At 45.7% G+C, this 20,732-nt stretch overlaps 1 long non-coding RNA gene across 1 annotated transcript in view; it reads left to right on the top strand.

Moving 5' to 3' along the window:
- Positions 1-2,626, top strand: part of LOC309638296 — a 63,990-nt gene extending 61,364 nt beyond the window's left edge. The window contains exon 3 of the long non-coding RNA XR_014251059.1: positions 2,466-2,626. This is a non-coding gene — a long non-coding RNA (uncharacterized lncRNA). The remainder of the gene's footprint in view (positions 1-2,465) is intronic.
- Positions 2,627-20,732: the final 18,106 nt, after the last annotated feature.

Here is a 20,732-nt window from a genome sequence, read left to right as displayed (position 1 = left end):
ATCACTCCAGTCTCTGCCTTTGTTGTCACATGGACATCTGATCACCAGGTGACCTTTAGGGCCCCTTGTCAGCTCATGTATTCTCACCCTCCCACATTTGTTTCAAAATGAATGAACTCCGGAATCTTCTCTGTTCACCCAACAAGAGTTAAATTTCTACATTATTGTTATTTACCTTTTCCCCACATCCATTGTTCTTTTAAAAAGTAAAATTAATACGTGTTCATTACATAAGGATTGAAATTACTGAAAAGTAAGTGAAAAAAAATAACGCAGCATTGGTGTGAGTGATTGAAGAACAATTTCCCATTTGATATGTATTCCCACCACAGCAACCTTTAGCATGACTTGACCCATTCCCTAAAGGCACCAGAACCACAAGTTATACTCCAAAGGGAAGGGAAGCATGGGCCCAGGGCATCAGAGGAGAATCTGAATGGAAAACACTGCTGGCTCACCCAAGCCCCATCCCCCTCCTTCCTCCTCCCACCCAACCCCACCATAGACACAAGTACTGAGCATGCTCAGCGTGTCCCTAAGGCCACTCTTTCAAAGTATTTCATCAAAAGAAATATCATTCTAATTAAACAAAAATAAATGGCACTACCATTGAATAAGGTAAATTGTAGATTAAATTAGGACTCTAACAGCCCAGGAATCTTTCACAATTAAAAAAATCAGGAAACTTGGCAGCTGTTACCATGAATGTTCACGTAATTATTTAACCAGCATTCAGCGTCCTCAAAAACTCATCTTTTCACATACCAATATGATGGGAAGGGCAAGCAGCTAATGACTTTGTCTTCCTTGAGAAAAGGTCACTTAGGACAAAAGTTCATTAACAAGTGCCAAAGCTTTCACAGGAACATCATCCAGGAATCACTGAGATTAGGAATTAACAATCATCTTTTAAAAGCTGTGTGATACGTTAAAATTAGTTATAACTGTAAGTTCTAAGAAAAGGTGGTTGATCTCAAAAATCATCTTGATAAAGGAAGGCCAGAAGTAATAAAGAAAAATATTGATTAATTTTGCAAAAAGTGTTTTAAACTTTTACATAAAAAATACACGAAGCCAAAAGATAAACAATATACTGGGGAAATTTTGCAACATGATGGACCACAGGCTTCTTTCCTTACTGTACAAAGAGCTCTGTTATATTAGTAAAAAAAAAAAAAGTGAATAATTCTATGGAAAAATAATATATCAACATCCAGTTCATGACAATAAAAATGTAAATAGCCACCAAACAGACTTCTCAGTTCCACTCATAATTAAAGACATGCAAATCAAAATAACAATGCAATATACATGGCCATCTATTTAACTATGGCACCAAATAAAATCTGATAAAGTCCTGTTTTGGTGAGGTTTACCTGGAAGTCTCCTGCAGTGCTGGTGGGAAGGTAAATTTGTGCAATAATTTTGGTGGGCAATTCCTGTCAAAATTTAAAAGTCATGTATTCTTTTCCAGGCAAATCTATATACCCCATGGACATGTGTTTTTAAGTAAATAGGTATCATCTATCTATCTATCTATATCTGTCTATCTATCTATCTATCTATCTATCCATCTATCTATCTATAGATATTTATGTCTAAGGCTGTTTATTGCAGCATTATTTGTAAGGCTAAAAAAAAAAAAAGAGGGAAGGAGAGGAAACCTCCTATTTCCTAAATAGAAGACTAGATAAAGTGTAGCATATACATACCATGGAATATTTTGCAGCTATTAAACAGGATGAGGTAGATCTAAATATGATCATATGGAAAATTCTGCAAGTCATATCATTAAGTGAAAAAGCAAGATTTGGAATTGTATATATACACACACACTTAAAAAAATGTGTGGACATACATACTGTATATTTATATATATATGTATATTTAATTATAATGATTTCATTTGGGTATAAATTTGAAGGATTTACATCATCTTTGTGTACTGGGAATCTGTTTAAGGGGGCAGGGTCTAGAGTAAATGGAGTTTATTTTGGGGTCCAAGATGCCTTCATTCTGAGTCAGAGCTGGACACAAGTCTCTCTTGTCAGCTCAGGACCCCATGGGGTCACTGGCTGGGAGGTGGGTCCTGTTGGGCTGTGAGAATCCACCTGTTTCAGGTGATGGGGGTCTGAAGCACACATTGCATAACTTATAAGGGTCAGCCTCTTAAGAGGCACCAGTTTGAGGGTTTCAATTTGACCTTGGGGAGCACCTACACCTGAAAAATGAAACCAAACCACATACACCCAGGTGAGTTTCATTTCAAAACCATGGAAACTTATTTGGATCCATCCAGCAGCAGGAAGGTGAGAATAGGTCCACACATCACCACCCTCTGCTCGGCTGAGCCCCTCTCTCCTTTTAGACATTGTGGGGAGGGATGCAATCATGCACCTTTGTCCGTTGTTTCTGGGGCACAACTTCTAATGTGCATCTTCTGTCTTGCCCTTCTGCCAATGCAGGCATCATGGAAGGAAGGCTCGTCAATCTTTCCAGAGCACGGTTGCTGAGTTTCCACCAGCACTGCCTGAGAATCTAGGGAGGACTTCAACAAGGACATCACAAGTTGAGGGATTGGGAGAAACTGGTCCTTTGAAAAAAATTAAATTTGAAATTTGCAGAAGTTTATTATTTAATTCTGTTTTGTCTCCCTGTCAATCTCCAAAGAAACTGCTTATCTTCACTCTAAAAAGGGAAGGAGCATTTTTTCCCAAGAGCAAACCAGGAATAAGCCAAAAAGTGTGTGGTGCAAGTCACTTCCAGATGGAAAATAGGTTATCTTTGTCTTATATTGACCCACAGAATAAAAAAAATGAAAAATAAAAAATAAAAATTTTAAAAATAAAAAAACCAAGATTTTATTTATTTGACATAGAAGTTTGTTTGCTTCAAAAAGTTTGAAAACTATTAAGCCATAGTAGGTGATGATAATATGGTTTAGTTGTGACATAAATCGAGTTTTAAAAATTTCTACAGGCTAGAACCTTGCTTTTTTTGGTTTTGTTTTGTTTAAATATTTCTGTCTTGTTTCCTTTCTCCCCCTTCTCACCATTGCCTGCTTGCTTGTTTCCTTTTTCCTTCCTTGCTTCCTTCCTTCCTTTCCTCATACCCTTGACTGCCTTTCTGTTGTCTAAGGACACATTCTACAACTACTCCAAGTCAAAGGACCACCCCTCCCCAGCCATTCCCACCATCTTCCTTCCTAAAACAACCTCACTTGTGCTTAGGGAACACATGACAGCTCAAATAAAGTGTAGCAATTTATTCCCCTTGCCAGGGTCTGGTCTAGGAGAGAGCTTGTGATCCAGTGTTGACCAATGAGATCTAAGAGGAAGTGTGCTGGGGGCTACTTAAAACTATTTTCCTTCCTGAGGGAGAGAAATGCAGGAGGAGCAAGTCCTTTGTTCCTGCCCTCCCTTCCTGCTTCGGACAACTGTGAAGGCAGATGATGCCTGCAGCTGTGGCGGCTGCCATCTCTCCGCATTAAATGATGAACACTCGGCAGATGGTCCAGCCCTCCGGGGATGGCAGAGTAGAAGGACAGAAAGAACCCGGTCCTCAACAGCAGCACTGAGTGGCTGCAACACTTCGGATTCAGCTCTCTCTAGACTTATTAAGTAAACTAGAAAAGTCCTTGTGATGTAAGCCAGATTTTTCTACTACTTGTAGCCAAAAACACAATTTAATGTATACACAGGCTTAAAAATCAAGTGGGGAAAACTATTAAATTAAAAAGAAAAGTAATCATGTTAATTATGATTACAGAAATATGATCAGAGAGCTTTGGCTACACCAAAGACTGAACAATCAGCCCTGCTGGAAGGAGCTGGGGAGAGCTCCCTGGGGAGGACTTCCCTGGGGGGGCCTTCTTGGGGGATGGCTTCTCTGGGGAGGGCCATGGACATGAGGCTCCTTCTCTGGCCGTGAAGGAGCCTCACGTCATGCAATGAGGATGAGACGTGCACCTGGGAAGTAGTGGAAGGGCTGGTGTCCCGGGAAGAGTGAGGAGCTCTGTGCAGCCGGAGGGAGAGCTGGGAAGGAGGAATGGGGCCAGATAATGAAGGACTTTGTGTGGCATGTTTAGGAGATATGGTTTTATCCTCTGGATGACAGAGGACACATACATGTGCATGTGTGTGAATGTTCATGCAAGTAGATACACATACCCCTGCCTAATAAAGAATCTAACTGGCCTTTGTCCAAGTTCCGGGTGGGACCCCCAAATCGTTGGAATTTCCCCAGTGACTGGAGTAACTTTGTTGTTCATGGTAAGCCCTGATAGTTTATGCTGATGAAGTGACTCCTGGTGGGCCCTAGATACTTCAGAATGGGGGCTGGCCATACTGGGAAGACGAACGATGTCATTAGAGGATCAAGGCTTTGAGCCACGTGAGGTCAGCCCGACCTCTGGGGAGGGAAGGAAGCTGGAGATTGACTCAGCCTCACGGCCGGTGATTCTATCGATCATGCCTGTGGAATGAAACCCCAATAAACTCGTAACCCCAAGGCTCAGTGGAGCTTCCTGCTTGGTGAACACGTTGATGTGCCAGGAGGGTGACACTTCCTGAGGACATGGGGAGAGGGCGCAGAAGCTTTGCATTCAGGACCCCAGGTTCTTTGTCTGGTCCTGATTTGTATCCCTTATAATAAAACTGTAATCGCGCATGTACAATTTTCCTGAGTTCTGTGAGTCATTCAGTGAATTATCAAGCCTGAGGGGTTGTGGGAACCTCTGAATTTATAGCTTGTTGGTCGGAGGTGCAGGTGGCCTGGGGACCCTGGAGCTTGTGGTTGGCATCAGAAGTGAGGGCAGTCTGGTGAGAGGCCTTGCCTTTCACCTGTGGCGTTTGGCCCAGCTGGGGTAGTCAGGGTCAGAAGTCACAGCACATGTGCGAGGTGACTCCTAGGAGGGAGGTGCTGCAGTCCCAGCCCCTGCTGCAGAGGCTTGGGCGCCGGGGCCTCCAATCCAGGGTCCGAAAGGACTTCTCTTCACTCCAAGTCCGCAGACTGACCGCTCTTTCAGAAAAATGCTTACCTTTGGTCGAAAGGGAGCTGGGGGTCTGGAGTGAAGACATCTGAGAAAAACAGGGAGAACCCAATCGCTCCAGCTGTGTCCCCAGAGACAGTGAGTTGTTGTCACCATGACCCCCGCGGAAGGACGCGGCACCGTGGCCGCCTGTGCCCGCTCCGGTGCTGCTCAAATCCCATTTTTCAGAGAAAATAAGAACACAGACAAATGGATAGGAACTGCCTCTATCGGACTCCCAGTAATGGGAGAGATGTCAAATAAGGGTTCTCCTTTTTATAATCTGATCCTCCTAATGACTCTGCTGGGAGACTTTATTCCCATTTCACAAAGAGTGTAATGGCTGATTAAAGCCCAGGTTTCCCAGCACACGTGGAGCTTGGCTACGCGCCCAGCCCCCGTGAAGCCAGAGCCTGAGCCCTAAGCGCACAAAATGCTGCCTCTCGCCTGAGGCCAGTGGAGACGCAGGGGCAGAGCCAGTGCCCTTAAAGGAGGTTACATCCTGTCTCTGGGGCTCTGCAAGGTGAGTCACATCCTTCATGAAGTTACTTCCCTGCCTGAGGCTGCATCCGCCCGGACAGGGGGTTTGGGGGCCAGTGCACTAATGGAGTCGAGAGACCTGGGGCTGGAGGGTCAAGGGACAGAGGTGGAGCAGAGAAGGCAAAGGTGACTTAGAGCCCAGGAAGGTGGGGGCAGAGAGTGGTACTCTGGCCTGACCAGGAGGTGGTTACTCTTTGAAGAGAAGCAGGAGTGATCCCTTGTAGTGAGGCATAAATGCTCAGATCATTGGGGTGGAGTTACAGAGTTGGGATTAGGGGGTTTGATTTTCTGCCCAAGCCAGAGAGGTGGAACAGGGGTGCAGCCAGTGGAGGTGAGAACCAAAGATGGAGAGGGAGGGATAAGGTTACATGTATTCAGAGAGCCCCAGACTTGAAGCTTGCTTCTGTCACTTTCTAAATCTATTTCTACTTCTGCTTAGTTTCTTAATCTCTAAAATGGATATAGTAATACTTACTTCATACAGCTGGTGTAAAAATTAGCAGTAAGGTAGGTGAAGAACCTCATGTAGTGCCTGGCACAAAACGGGCATATGTAAAGCAAGAATTATTTTTCATTTTAAAGACTGTCCAACACTTAGTTGGAAGAAATGTTTGCAAGTAATTCTTGGAGGAATGGCTCTTATGCCACGCTGTCAAGTCCTTTAGATGTTTCCAGAGGGTGTCACAGGTAGAGCTCCGAAACATCATGCTTTCCTGTCCAGGCCTCCCGCAGTTCTTATTCAGGACAACCTAGTCCCTGGGAATAAGCACCACTCAGGAGCTATTAAATTCCAACTGGGGTAAATAGAGCTAAAAGAGAAATCAGTGCCTGGGAAATTTGCACATCAAATCCCTTAGAAAACACTCTCTTTCACCCCTGACACCCTCTCCCAGCAGGAGGGCAGCTGGTGTAGCTCCGGCTAGGCTAGCAGAGGAAGGGCGAGTGAGGCAGGCCGCAGCTGGCACCACCCTCCGCCTGGTGTGTGAAGTCACTCGGGCATTGAGGGTGGGAGGGTGCAGGGACGAGCAGAACACAGCTAGCATGTGCTGAGCACCTATGGCAGAACTGGCCCTCAGTTAATTGCTTTCACATGGTAAATGTGGGGTAAATTTTCTGACCCCTGTTTTACATATGAAAGAGATGAGGGTCAGGGTTAAGCAACTTTGATGAAGTCACTCAGATAAAAACTCACAAAGCAGGGATGAGATATTTTGTTTGCCTGATGCCCAAGGCAGGTGGTAGCTTTTCAACCATGGCACTGGCAGGGCTTTCTGAGGGCACCCACTTCCCCCCCACCTGCCACGCTGTGCTGCAAAGAGGTTTCCAACCCTACGTCACCACTATGAGCCCTCGCGGGCCTGGTCTTCCTCTTCTGGAAAGGGATGGTCATCTGATCTACCTCACAGGGTTGTTGTTGGGCTTTAATGAGCGCACGTACCCACAGTGTCTGCTTCTGGGCCTGACACGTGGTCGCCCCGCCCCAGGTGATCAGGCTGGTTGCACGCAGAAGAAAGCAGCTCTGCTTCCTGAAAAAGAGACGTGCAGCCTTGGGTCTGACTCTCAGCACCCCCTCTGCAGCCATGCCTCTCCCAACTAGACTGTGCACGAGGGCTTCACAAGCCTTCTAGAACCTGGACTGTGGTTAAGCCATCATTCTCCCACACTGCAAGTGGAGAGACAGACAAAATGAGATCCAGGAAGCTAAAACATTACTGTGGAGACAGGCCATACTGACAAAACCATGTAAGATTACACGAGTTGGGCTTCCCTGGTAGCGTGGTGGTTGAGAATCTGCCTGCTAATGCAGGGGACACGGGTTCGTGCCCTGGTCTGGGAAGATCCCACATGCCGCGGAGCAACTAGACCCGTGAGCCACAACTACTGAGCCTGCGCGTCTGGAGCCTGTGCTCCACAACAAGAGAGGCCGCGATGGTGAGAGGCCCGTGCACCGCGATGAAGAGTGGCCCCCGCTTGCCGCAACTAGAGAAGGCCCTAGCACAGAAACGAAGACCCAACATAGCAATCAAGCAATCAAACAATAAATAAATAAATAAAAAACTTTAAAAATAAATTAAAAAAAAAAAAAAAAGCCAAATAAGCCGAACAAGGGCCATATGGGCTGGAAGACTTCCTTTAAAATTACTTCCAAGAGAATCATCACCTGCTGTAATGAACAATAACAAAGAGAGTCTGTGTTTGAAGTAGGGACATAAGTTTGTTCTGGTAACTGGACGTTGTGTTTGGCTGTGGAGAGGCTGCACGAAGCACAGGCTGGGAGGACCAGTCAAACCCAAACCCCTCTTCCCCAAATTCATCAGCAAACAGACGGAGAAGTGGGAGAGGATTTTGTTACTGTCACTGTTGCAAAACCCAGGAGCTTCAATTCTGACAACTATAAATTAGGAGTGAAACTACAAGCGTGAAAGCGGAAGCAGCTTAATTCTGATGTGCTTTTTACTAAACCACTTTTGTGCAGGCTTTCACCCAAAATAAATGATACCCTCACATTTATAAGAAAATGCATGGGATAACAAGTGTCCCTTTTTAGAGCCAAGCTTGTCAGGCTTCAGACACCTCATCGCTCTGCCTTTGGGTGTGAGGGGCGGGAGGGAAGGGGACGCCCCATGTAAGACCTCTCGGACTTTCCACTCCCTGGACCACACAGGGACATGGAAAGTCAAATGTGTGATCTCAGAAAAATAGAAGAAAGAAAAAGAGGCAGCAGAATATATAATTGGATGTATCATTATGACATTTTCCACCATCAGATAAAAGAAAAAGAACACTGACCCTTCACGTTACAGAAAGAGAATCTCAGAAGCACACATTCACCTCCTGCGGCCAATGTACATTTTATTATTTAGAAAAGCACGACGGTCTAGATTTCCATCCTCAACAGATCTACTATGTTTAAAAGTTCTTAAAACTTTGCTTATCTACTTAAAAAGTGAACCTGCAGTATGGGCATTGATGCAAAGTTTTTCGCTTGTTTGTGTCATTTGATGTTTCTGTTCTGACCATTACAAAATACTCTACAGTAGTTTCCACCCTAACAGATGCCAACTATCTATCTTTACAACCCACTTACATTTTTTTTCTTTTGAGGAAAATATTGGGACAAATAAAAACAAGTTTTAGGAAAGAAGCCAAAGTAGAAGTTTCATATCTGTTAATATGCATGTGAATTCATTCATTTTTTCTTGTTATTGTTAGTCATCTTACAAATATGGGACCACAGAGTCTTCACTTCCTTTAGCAATATAGCTCTTTCAGCTCTGGGAATTACAAACTCGACAATCTTTAACCAGTTTCAAAAAAAATAAGTTTCCTTTCTTATCAGAAAGTGTATTCTCTCCCCAGATGCCACTCTACATGTTTAAATAACTGAAATTGAGGACTTCGTAGCAGCAGGCAAAAAAGCTGGTGGCCGACCCAGCAGTACACTCTCGAATGTTCCTTAATCCCTTAATTGAGCATCTCAGTCTTCAAAGGCAGAATATTATTTACTTTAAAGTCACCATAGCTATCCATTTTAAGGAAGCTCAGAGATAGAAGTGTTCTAAGGGCCCTGCTAGAGGTTGCAAGTTGCTTCTTTGTGTCTTTGGCAACTGTGTTAAATTTTTTTTTTTTTAAGTTTCTAGTCTCTCCATGAAGACCAACCCTTGTTTCACGTTTGTTGCGGCTCTTTTCAAATTTAACCATTTGGGTGTGCTTCTTGGAATACTCATTCCTTCTCTTCCCTTTGTGTCACTGTGCCTTCCCTTGCCACTCAGCTGTAGTTTCACACAGCCAGCTACTTGGAGCCTGTGGGAGCATTTACAGGAACTTGGGCGCCTTGCTAGCACCCTCGATTAGAAACGCCACCTCAGAAGGCAGAGTAAGTAAGTGCATCACATTAATGTGAAAAATACATCTGCACGATGCTCTGCTCTGTCTGATTGAAAACAAGAGGCTTCCATGAAATGGAAATAAGCTATATATGTTTTCAAATCAGTGACACCTCTAAAGTTAGTCTAATACTAATATTTCATGACTCTGGCTGAGAAGCCTAAAAGCCAGCCCCTGCATGAGAAAGGATGGAGCCTCCCCTGAGCCTATTTCTTTAGAGTTCCTGTGCCTAAGATGTGAAAAGGTCAACATCTGCAGGGGGTGGGCAAGGTGGTGGAGGCTATGGCAGAACCCAGACTGGCATTAATGCAAAATTGAGACTTTGCTGATTCAAGTCAATCCGGTAGAAGTAGCATCAAATTTTTCCAGATTTCTTCAACACATGCTGCTCCAAATTAAATCACATTAAAAAACTTATATGTCTTTATAGGTTAAATTTCTTGGCTGCGACAATGCTATTGTGGTTATGTAGGAGAATGTCCTTGTTCTTAGATAGTACATGCAAAAGTTTTTAGGGGTAAAGTGATCTGATTTGTGCAACATACTTTCAGACGGTTTGTCAGAGAAAGAGATAGGGAATACAAATATGACAAAATGTTAACAATTGATAGATCTAAGGTGAAAGGTAAATTAGATGTTCCTTTGTCTTTTCTGTGGGTTTGAAATTGTTTTTAAACAGGGAAAAATACTTAGGAATAAATATAACTAAAATACAGGGCTTATGTGAACAAATGTGTAAAATAATATTTAAGGATATTCGGATGCATACAATCTGAGTATGTGGAAAAAGTTATATATAAGCGGGAGCAGATGTGAAATACTTTTTTATTGCATCTATATTTTAAAAACTCACTCATTTTTTATTAATTAGGGAGGATATCGATTTAGGTTGTAAAAAAGAAAATATAGACGATTCATTGATTTATTCTTTTATTTTACATTTGCTCAGTTAGCTCACCATACTGAGCCCCAGCAAGTGGCCCATGCCCTCAGCACCTGCTTCACCTTGCCTGCAAGGTGTGGTGCTTGACAGGATGCAAGCGGGGCTGGGAAGACATAAAAAATGAACAACATATGGATTGTCTCCTCAAGGATGTTGACACATCAATTTATGACTCCAGGCTGGGAAAGGATGGACTCAGAATCTGTGAGGAGGGTTGGGAGTTTGCACAGCTGCTTTGGCCTCCCCACTTCCCACCAAGGCTGTAATGTATTGTTCTGCAGCTTGATGTGGTGGAAAGAGTGTTGAATTGCTGCTAAGAAAATTTGGTTCCTGCCATTAGCTGGCTGTGTGGCCTTAGGCATGCTCCTTCACCTCTCTGGGCCTTAGTCTATTTGTGTGTAAGATGAGAGGGTTGGACTGACTAAATCTCCAAGGCTGCTTCTGGGTCTATAGTCTATTATATGCCTCCATGTCAGCATATCTTTCCCCTATTTCTTCCAGCCTGTTCTTTTCTTCCAAGGTAAACCCTCAGAACGTAACCCTTCGAGGAGCTTAAGGACCTTCAGAAAAGTCGTCACCGTCTCGCAGGTCAACACCCTCCCCCAGGGGAATCTTCGACCAGCTTTCCTGCCCCTTTTCAGTCCCTCAGGGCAGTGAGGTGCTGCAGCCTCCCTTCAGTATGAATGCTGCTGCTAAAAGGGCATTTTCCTTTTAGGAAATCAGATTTCTGTACCAAACAGCATCACACACACTTGGTACCTCATGTGATGGGATTTAGAAATCTCATGGCTCAAGTTACTCTGATTCTGGAACATTAATTCAGGAAGCAGTACCTCTCTCCAGAAGTACAGATGTCAGAAAACAGACAGGAGCAGAGGTTTTTGTCTGGTCTTCGCCCTGGTCCTCTGCTTAGAAGGGAAGATTAAAGTGCAGGGGAGTGTAGGAGGAAGTTGATCAGTAAAGAGTTTGGGGCTTTTTTAGTCTTAATTTTTGGTCATTAAGGGCGTGTGATGTTTCTTCCTTCTGATCATATCAATCAATCAGTTCATTTCTTCTCCAAATCTGGGATTAGACTGTGAACTTCCTGAGAACTGGGACTATGTCTTCTTCATTTCTGAGACGTCGTGGCCTCAAGGAGAGAGCCTGGGTTTGAAGTCGGACAAGCCAGGATTTGAAGCTTCCTTCAGCATTAAGTTGGCAGTAACTTGACCACTGTTGGACTTCTCAGCCCGTTTTGGGCTCTAAGTAGCGTGGATGGCGGCCCGTGTGCCCGTACCCCCTCACCCAGTGTGCCTCCGCCCCGATGTGCACACCCTGGATGCAGGTGGTTATGACACATGATGTAGAGCATCACTTCCAGTAGTTGGCATTTGTGTTACTAGCCCATGGGAGGGCAGGGACCTAGAGGGGGGTTTCCTACAACCAAAGAGATAGTGTCATGTGGTGGAGTTTCTACAGGATTAGCGATTAGGCTAATCCTGCCCATTGGCCATTTTCCCTCACATCTCTCAGTCATCACATTGCAAGATGCACATTTGTATGCAAGGCCCTTTGCCGAGAACCCTTCTTCTCAAAACCCTCTGGAGCTCATCTTCTTATTCTTATTCGGCCTTACGGATGAGTGCACGGAGGCTGAGGGAGCTAGTTAAGTGCAGAACCCAAGCTTGGGTGACTGAAGGTTCTGTTCCTTCGTGAACATCACACTGCACTGCAGCACAAGCCTCCTATCCTCCCCAGGAGGCAAACTGTGAAGTTGCCAGATTCTGAAAACCCATGACCCTGGCTGCCCTGGGCCTCTCTGCTGTTGCTGTTCTCAGGCTGCCCCCTAGCTGTCCCTGAGGTCCCCACTGCTGTGCCTCAAAGGACACGCCCTCCCACCCTCCATGCCTACCTGGGGCTCCTTTCTCCTCCTCAAATTTAACCAGATCCAACATACCTGTGCTACTTCTGTGTGCCCGGCATGTTGCTAGCTTCTATGACAGATACAAAGATAAGTAAGAAGCAGTCTCTCTTCTAGGGAGTTCCAAGTTTAGTCAAGGGAAAGACAATCTTAAAATAAGTAGAAAACGTGGCAAAGAAAGATACGGCTTTAAGGGAGGTGCAAAGGGCCGAGAGCAATAATCACAGTATCTGTGTGCAATGCTTATTGGACAGGAGGCACGCTAACGCAATAAAAACACCATTGCCGAGGGTCACGCATGCAGCACTTTGCATCTGGTAATTCTCATCCTCACAGAACTTCTCTAAAAGAGATACTTATTCTCATTTTTGCTGGTAAGAAAATCCAATTATAAAGAATCGAAGTCCAGGCAATTCGACTATGGCCACGTGGCTAACCGTGGGCTAAGCTAAGATTCAAACACTGTCTTTCTGGTGCTTAAGATAGCCTGGTTCCCACTATTCCACATCTTACCTACCTATCCATTTCAATCCCATTCTGCAGGGCTGGTTTCTCTGTGACCACCCAGCTGCTAAGCACTGGGTTGGGATTGAGGCTCACATGTCCTGTCCTCAAGTTCTTTCCTGGGACAGAGAGGCAGAAGCCACCAGCAAAAGCCCTGGAGAAAGTGTGCCTTTGAAAGGGTCTTAATAAAAACTCAGGAGTGTTTATGTGGAGAGAGGGCAAGAGCATTCCAAAGGAGAGAACTTTATGAGCTGTGGTAGGGCAGGAAGAGCCAGGGCTGTGGTAGGGCAGGAAGAGCCAGGGCTGTGGTAGGGCAGGAAGAGCCAGGGCTTGCCTGGGAGTTGGAGAAGGTGGCACCAAGGTAGGTTAGAGCCACCCTGTGGACGACCTGCAGTGACAGCCTCTGACGGTGGGAGGCCTTTACAGCAATGATGTTGTCCGAGTTGCGCTGGTGTGCACGGGGCAGTGGTGGGGAGAGACAGGAGTTGGGACAGCGGCTTTCAGCATAGGCCATTCGTCCAGTCCTGGTGGTGGTGGGTGGGGTGGAGAACAAACAGCTCCTGAACAGGGACAAAGCCACAGGAGTGGGAAGCAGAGGAAGGAGGTTCCAAGGAGCATCCAAAGGCAGAATCTATAGGACTCAATTGGCTCTCTCAAGTTAAAGGATGAATCCAGGAGACTGAGTTTTCCAGCCTGGGTGGTGAAGGAATGGTGTCAACACTGACTAGAATGGAGAAGTCAGAGAGGATTTTTAAAAAGTCTGGGCCTTCCCTGGTGGCGCAGTGGTTAAGAATCCGCCTGCTAATGCAGGGGACACGGGTTCAAGCCCTGGTCCGTGAAGATCCCACATGCCGCGCAGCAACTAAACCCGTGCGCCACAACTACTGAGCCTGCGCTCTAGAGCCCACGAGCCACAATTACTGAAGCCCGCGCGCCTAGAGCCCATGCTCCACCACAAGAGAAGCCACCCAATGAGAAGCCCGTACACCGCAACCAAGAGTAGACCCCGCTCACGGCAACTAGAGAAAGCCCACGTGAAATGAAGACCCAACACAGCCAAAAATGAAATAAATAGAATAAATACATTTATTTTTTACAAAAAGTCTGACTTTGAGGCCACTGAGTGCCAAAGGGATAGCTGGGTGCAGATACTGTCAGATTACCAGAAGAGTGGTGTTGAGCTCAGGAACAGAGGGAGTTCTGAGTCATCTACAAGGGGAGACGGGTGAAGCGGAGAGAATGGAGACATGCTCTAAGGCGAGGTTCTCAAACTTTAATGTGCCCAAGAATCGCCCAGGATCCCTGGCAGTTACCTGACACATAGCATCTGTTTAATAGATAACATTTCTTTCCCTAGTAGATAGAGTCTTATGTGTTGATCTAAAGAGATGAGCAGCATAAGAATTTCAGGAAATACAGATGATATTTTAGTTGTTGCTTGCTTGTTTGTTTTAAATAGCCATTTACTGCCTTTCAAATCATACCAGATATGCACTTATTTAATCTGTTAACTACGATACTGACCATGACCCTAAATTACGTGGGCTGAGATGTGCTCAGTCTCTTTGTCCAACAGTTAAGAATGTGGACTTTGGAGCCATGGAGCTTGGGTCTGCATTTCACTACAAATTGTAATCTGGGGAGACTCACCCAAACATCACAGCCCGGTCTTCTCCTCTGTAAAAAGGGGATAACAGATGTAGGCACCTCATAAGGTTGTTACGCTGCTATAATAACACAGCTTTTGACACCTAGTACATGTTTAATAACTGTTGGTTATGAGTTTTGTCATTCGTTAGCCCTTGGGGGAGAGAGTCTTTATAGAGAAGCTGCAGGAAGAGGTGCTGGTGAGTCAGAATGTCATGAGTAGTTCCTTGAGTCAGGACAGAAGCAACATGCCAGCCTGCGCTGCAGAAAAAAGCTCATACTGATACCCTGCCTGAAACCCAACCAGACTGCCATGGGTTGACAAGCAGAGGCCCCTTTTGAACCTTCTGGCTACTTGGTCAAGTTTTCAGTTTGGGGAATTACGATGATCTGTGGAAGAATTCCCCTTCCATTCCAGTTGGCCAGTGGACTGGGCGTTGCCACCACTTCCTATTCTTACTATTGGACAAGAGTGGTCTTTGCAGAGGGGACACACTGTGCTGTTTGTGGTAGCTAGAACAATCTCCCAAGAAACCATATTGTCTGCAAAACATGCCATCACAGGCTGAAAAGCTAAGAAGTCAAGCTAACAACCTGACTTCTTTCTGATCCACAATAATTCAGAAAGCTTCCTGGGCTGGTGTGTTTCCCCTTGCTTGACCAATCAGTTATTTCACTGACTTGGTCAAATTATCTTCATCTTCTTCGTCTTGCTCATGCCTTCCGTCTTGGTCGTCATCCGCAGCATGATGAAAGCTGACGTTTAGTGGGACCTCCTCAGGTGTCAGCACTGTGCAGTGGGACCTCCTCAGGTGTCAGCACTGTGCAGTGGGACCTCCTCATGTGTCAGCACTGTGCACAGCCCTTTGAAGCATAACCTCATTTAATCCTCCCAGCATCACTTCTGAAGAAGGTACTATTTTCATTTCCATTTTGCAGGTGAGGAGACAGACACTTAGACTGATGAGGTTATATAACCAAGGACACATCACTGCTGGTGTATGTATTTAGAAGACCTCAAGGCTTAAAATTCTTGAAGCCTTAAGTAGTCCATTTAAAATTAAGGAGAGAAGACAAGGTTGTGTGAAATAATTACAAAGAGTACTAAGAAAATAAACAGCAGGTCCAGCACGGGAGGTCAGGTGTTCATCTTGGAGTTGGCAGGATGGGATTCCAGTGATGTAGAAGAGAGAGGAAGAGACCGCTGCCTGCGGTGGAGGGCGGGGAGAGGCACGTGTGGAAATAGGGTCTGGGGTTGAGAAGGCAGAATGAGGAAAGGCCTCCACATCACATTTAGGTGAGTATGGCACAGCAAGCGTCACTTTAGGGGCAAGTAATATGACAGTGCATTATTCAATAGTACTCATTTTCACTTACTGAAGAAACAGGAAAAATGTTGGCTGTTCAAAACTAATGCTTTTTTTCTATGCTCTGCATTCTAGGAAGACGGGGCACAAAGGATATCACCAATGGGAAAACCTCTATACTTTTCCCCTACATTTAGAGAGACTGGTGGAGGAGAAAGAAAAGGAAAACCTGAAATTTTCAAAGGATCTGCAAATCCTTCCATGTTACTGAAGGATAAAACCATTCATTTTAGCAGGGTCATTGAGTTCTTCATGAGCAAAGGGAAGGTCTGAGTTGAGGCTGAGGGAGGGGCTGAATGGGGATCCAGTTTGAGAGGTAAGAGAGTGGAGAAGTGGGGAGAGGAATGTCTGCAAGGAGGGTAGCCTGAGGGCAAGGGCCCTGGAAACAGGCTGGTGGGGAAGGTGAAGAGAGCAGCAGCCTGGTGTCTGGGCACATCTCCTGACAGGCCCTCTCACACTGAACCTGCAATATTTTGCCACACACCTAATATCATGGGCTTTGGTTTGGGGGTGTGGGATTCACACAAAAGGAGTAAGTTCCACATTGGATCTGTGCAGAGGAGAGGCCAAGGACAGTTGTGGGAACCGAGACCCAAGGGAGATTGTGAGCTCAGGGAGTGCTGAAAGGGGACCCAGCAGTGCCCAGCAGAGTCCCTGTGTCCCAAAGGGGACAATGGGCTTCCCACAGAATGTGGAATAAAGGGATGGAGCCATGAAACATCTCTTAAGGATAGGGAGACCTCAGCTGGCACTTGGCCCATCATATACATCAATGTAGGAAATATCCTTTCATGTTCAATTATTATCCACAGAAAATAACTGCTGCTTTGGTCTTGCTATTTTTGCTTATACCTGCCCCATCTAACAAAAAGTCAGTTAGAAACAGATACTCCTAGGGAGTAACTGGTACTTTCATTATTTATGGCTTAGTTTCATGATATATGTGGTCTCCTTCCCTTTCTCTTTTTACTGATCTCACCAGTATGTGAAAATTGGTCTGCGATGTAGCTGCTTATTCAGTGGTCAATTTTGTGCTTTCCCCTTCCTCAGAGACAAGTTCCCTTGTAGGCCAAAAAGAAATTCCCTCCTGCTCTCCTTCTTTTCCTGTGTTCCTGAAGTCTCTCCTCGTCACCACCTCTCTGATGAGCCTCACCTCACCCAGCCCTGCCCTCCCAGGACAGCTGTGTGGTTGAGCTTCTCACACACTTCTGCTGACAGTCAGTGTGACATCTCCAACCTTTCCGCAAAGTTCTAAACCATTGACCAGGCCTCCCACCCCTCCCCCTTCCACGCACACCCAAACCTGAATTATTCTGAGAACTGTTGATTCAGATTTCAAACTAGGCACACGAGTAGAGGAGAATAATGCTAAAGACAGTCAGGCTCAATTCTCAAAATTCAAAGGAAAACACCATGGAAGTTGGTTATTATTGTTCCCACTTTACAGATTAGGAAACTGAAGCTGCTTTCACCTAGGGGAGGGCAGGAAGAAGAGAGTGCTGTGAAGATCCCACCAAAGCTCCGTGACGGAGACCCTCGATGTGTCTCCCCTCATCCCCCTCCCCAGCAGCCACCGCTTGGTCTCTTAGGCAGAGAAAAGTCCTCGCCTGATGAAGAACACTGGAGGTATCTTTAGAACTCAGCTTCTAAAGAAGTTCTTCTAAGAAGTCTTTCTTCTTCCTAGAGGACTGCCAGCAGAGTTCACACATAATGGCTACTCTGAAAAGGGCTCAGTGAATGGGCCAGGTCAACTGAAACTAGCCAGGCTGCTCCCAGAGCCTGCCGGTGGATGTGGGTGCCGTGGAGACACAGGCGGGGAGGTCCTTCACCACCGCTGTGGAACCCGGGCTCATGCTCCTCACCTAGAGGCAAACTAGCGGTCGGCCAGTCAGCTGGTTCCCAGCCAGCCTCTGGGCTTCCATTAGGCACCTTGCTTAATGTCATTGGTACCTGATAGTGAGCAAAACACAAAGCCACTTTGTGACCAATGTAGCATGTCTGTACTTTTAAGTAATTTATAGGGATTTTAGGTCCAGAGAGGGAGTGTATATAGTCCAGGGAAGAAGCGACCAATTTGGGATTAGGGGGCATTGTCTGAGTCCCCAACTTGCATGACCTTAAGCAAGTTGCCCTTCCTCTTTGATTGTGCTTTCAGATCTGTAAAAAAGAGACCAAGCTCTCCATCTCACGGAGTAACTGTGAGGATTACGTCAGGTCATAGAAAGGGTCTGGGAGCTGCAAAACATGCATTAAGTCATTTCATCTGTCAAGGATTGAAGCAACAGGGCTCAGACCTCAGGGCCCATCAGCGGCACAACTGGGAAGTTTGTCTTCAGCTTCCCTTTTCTGAAAATTTGTTCCCACTCAGTGGTTTCTTCTGCCCACCTCAAGCACCACGCGTCTGGATATCTTGCTTTCTGCACTGGCTGTCCAGAAAACATCAGTAGAAATTACGCCCATGTTCTACCAGAGTAGGAAGGGTCCTGCTTCTCAAGGTGGAGTGTCTTTCTGAGTAGGTGTGTCAGTCGTTGGATAATCAAGGTATGTTTTCCCAGAGCACAATTTTTACTCCATGATAAATCATTTTAAGCATTGTTTTTATGTTTTAAAACACTTGGACATGTCAGGAAATAAAATGCAGAGCTCATTACAATTTTAAAAGATAAAAAAAAAGAAACCTTGAAGAAATGTTCTCTCTTAAAACACACAGGCATTGTCAAATGATTTTCCCTAGTTCTGAAGATGTTTAATTTCTGGTCCAACCTCCCTTATTTGCTCGGGAAGGAGACTGAGGCCCAGAGAAATGAAGGGAGTGCCCACTCCTCTGTCTCCTCCCACGAGGAAGAGCCTCGTGGGCAGAGATCTGTCTGCTCCAGTACAACCCCATCACCTAGACAAGTGTCTGGTAACAACAGTTGGCACTCAATAAATATTTATCGAACAATTCAAATAATTCTAGGGGGCAAGAGAACTAAGAAAGCCTCTTGCGTTTCCGCAGGGGATATCCACATTAACTTAAGGGATGGTATGTGACACTTCCCAGGAGCAGTTCAGAAGGGGTTTCTGACCCTGTAAAATAAGACGGGCCTTTTCCTTGGGTAAAACTGACCCAGTCATTTGTCTTATTCCCTAAGGACCCTTCTCAGAGCAGGAAATGCACTAAAATATTCACAGAGATCATTTCTCCCAGTGAGGTTATAACGAGCTTGTATCACTTACAAAATAAGAGTCAAGAACCTTATAGCACTTCTTGTGCGTCAGCAAAAGCGAGTCCAGCCCAAATGGCGTGTTTACCTGTGCTTCTTTAGTGTGAGCAAGGCCTCTATCCACGTTTACCTGGTGCAAGGGTGCGGCCAGAGGCGTGCTGGCTGGTTCTGAGGGGCCCAGCCAACCTGGTGACCGGCTGGCACATGGACTTTAAAGGTGTCCCCAGCCCTCCAAGGTCTGGATAGAAAGAAAACCACTGTGACACACAGCGAAGTGGTGAGAGCCAGACCAGCAACGTCCCCGCTCCTCGGGCTAGCCCATGCACCTGCCCTTCCCTGCGGAGCTCTGCGTCCTCTGCAGATGCTTCTGTTCACTGGGCTCAGGGTTACGTCCGTGCAGAGGAAGGAACAGAAGTCAGGAGGGTTTTTTAGGAAGAGAACTGGCTCTGCTTAGGGTAAGACCAGCCTAGCCTGCTGGGGTGAAGGAATTGTTGGCTGCTTTGCAGAAGTGGTTCAGAGGGTCTTAGGAAAAGGGAAGAAGGCAGAGAAGGTACAGAGCTACATAGCAAGAAACTGAAGTTTGGAGCAAAAGGTGGGTCTGTGGGAAACTCCTGGACTGGGTTTACTGAGGGACTTTGAAAATAAGGCTGTCTGAAAAAAAATAGTGCTTTCTACAATTTCATTTTCCGCCCCGTCCCTCTAACCATCCCTAAAGACTTCTGCACACATAAATGTCCTCTGTGGGAGATTTCAGGAGATGGGAAGAGGAGCTGAGTGCCCAGGAAGCCACGGGGGTGAAGGGTGAGGGGGTCTCAGCAGAGCGGATGTGTGCAGAAGAAGGGACTTCTGCACACAGAACTTCCCAAAGAGTTCCTGGGTGGGAAAAATGCTGATTTTCCCCATTGTTGAAGGGTTGAGTCAAATTTTATTTAAATTTCAAAGGACAGTTGTGACTCTAGCTGATACTTGACTTCCATTTCCAGGTATATTCCTAGGCATAAGAAGAGTTTAAATTCTGTGGAAATTCTAGAACTTCCCTTTTATATTTAAACGAGATTCCTTTGCTTCCATACCCTGGCATCCTTCAGAGGAGCCAGTAAATTTAAGCACTGGCTTAGTTAAACTTAGAATTTAAGTTTATTTTTCATTCTGTGCTCAGGGAACTACTTGGGTGAATAAGTATTTGTTCCGTATTCACCTTATGCTCATACCTATAGAAAAATAACCATCACTGTCCTTAATGGTCTTGTAACCTAATTGAGGATATGGGATGAAACAAATGCAAGATTCGGCAGCACTTATATAAGTGTCAAGTGCTAATTTGTGCCGGTTGGAGAGACGCTAAGTAGGCTAGCATCTAAGGAAGGAAAGATCCTAGTAGACTCGAGGGACCTGGGAAATTTCAGTGAGGCGGTGGGACTTCAGGAAGTTTCAGGATTGACTGTTGGTGGAGAGATCGTTGGCGCCCAGGACTTCTCAGCCTCAGATCTATCGACGTTTGGGGCCTGAAGGTTCTGTGCTGTGGGGCTGTCCTGTGCGCTGTAGCGTATGAAGCAGCACCCCTGCCCTCTACCCTTTAGATGTCAGCAGCTCCCATTCCCCAGTTGTGCCAACCAAAAATGCCTCCAGGCACTGCTACGTGTGCCCCGGGGGCACAACTGTCCCAGCTAAGAACCACATGTTGAGTAAAGGGAACAGCATCCGAGCT

This window comes from Balaenoptera physalus (genome assembly GCF_965194825.1).
Source record: "Balaenoptera physalus genome assembly, chromosome: 11".
Taxonomy (NCBI): Eukaryota; Metazoa; Chordata; class Mammalia; order Artiodactyla; family Balaenopteridae; genus Balaenoptera; species Balaenoptera physalus.
The sequence above is the reverse complement of the archived record's forward strand: the minus strand, read 5'-3'. Positions and strand labels throughout refer to the sequence as shown.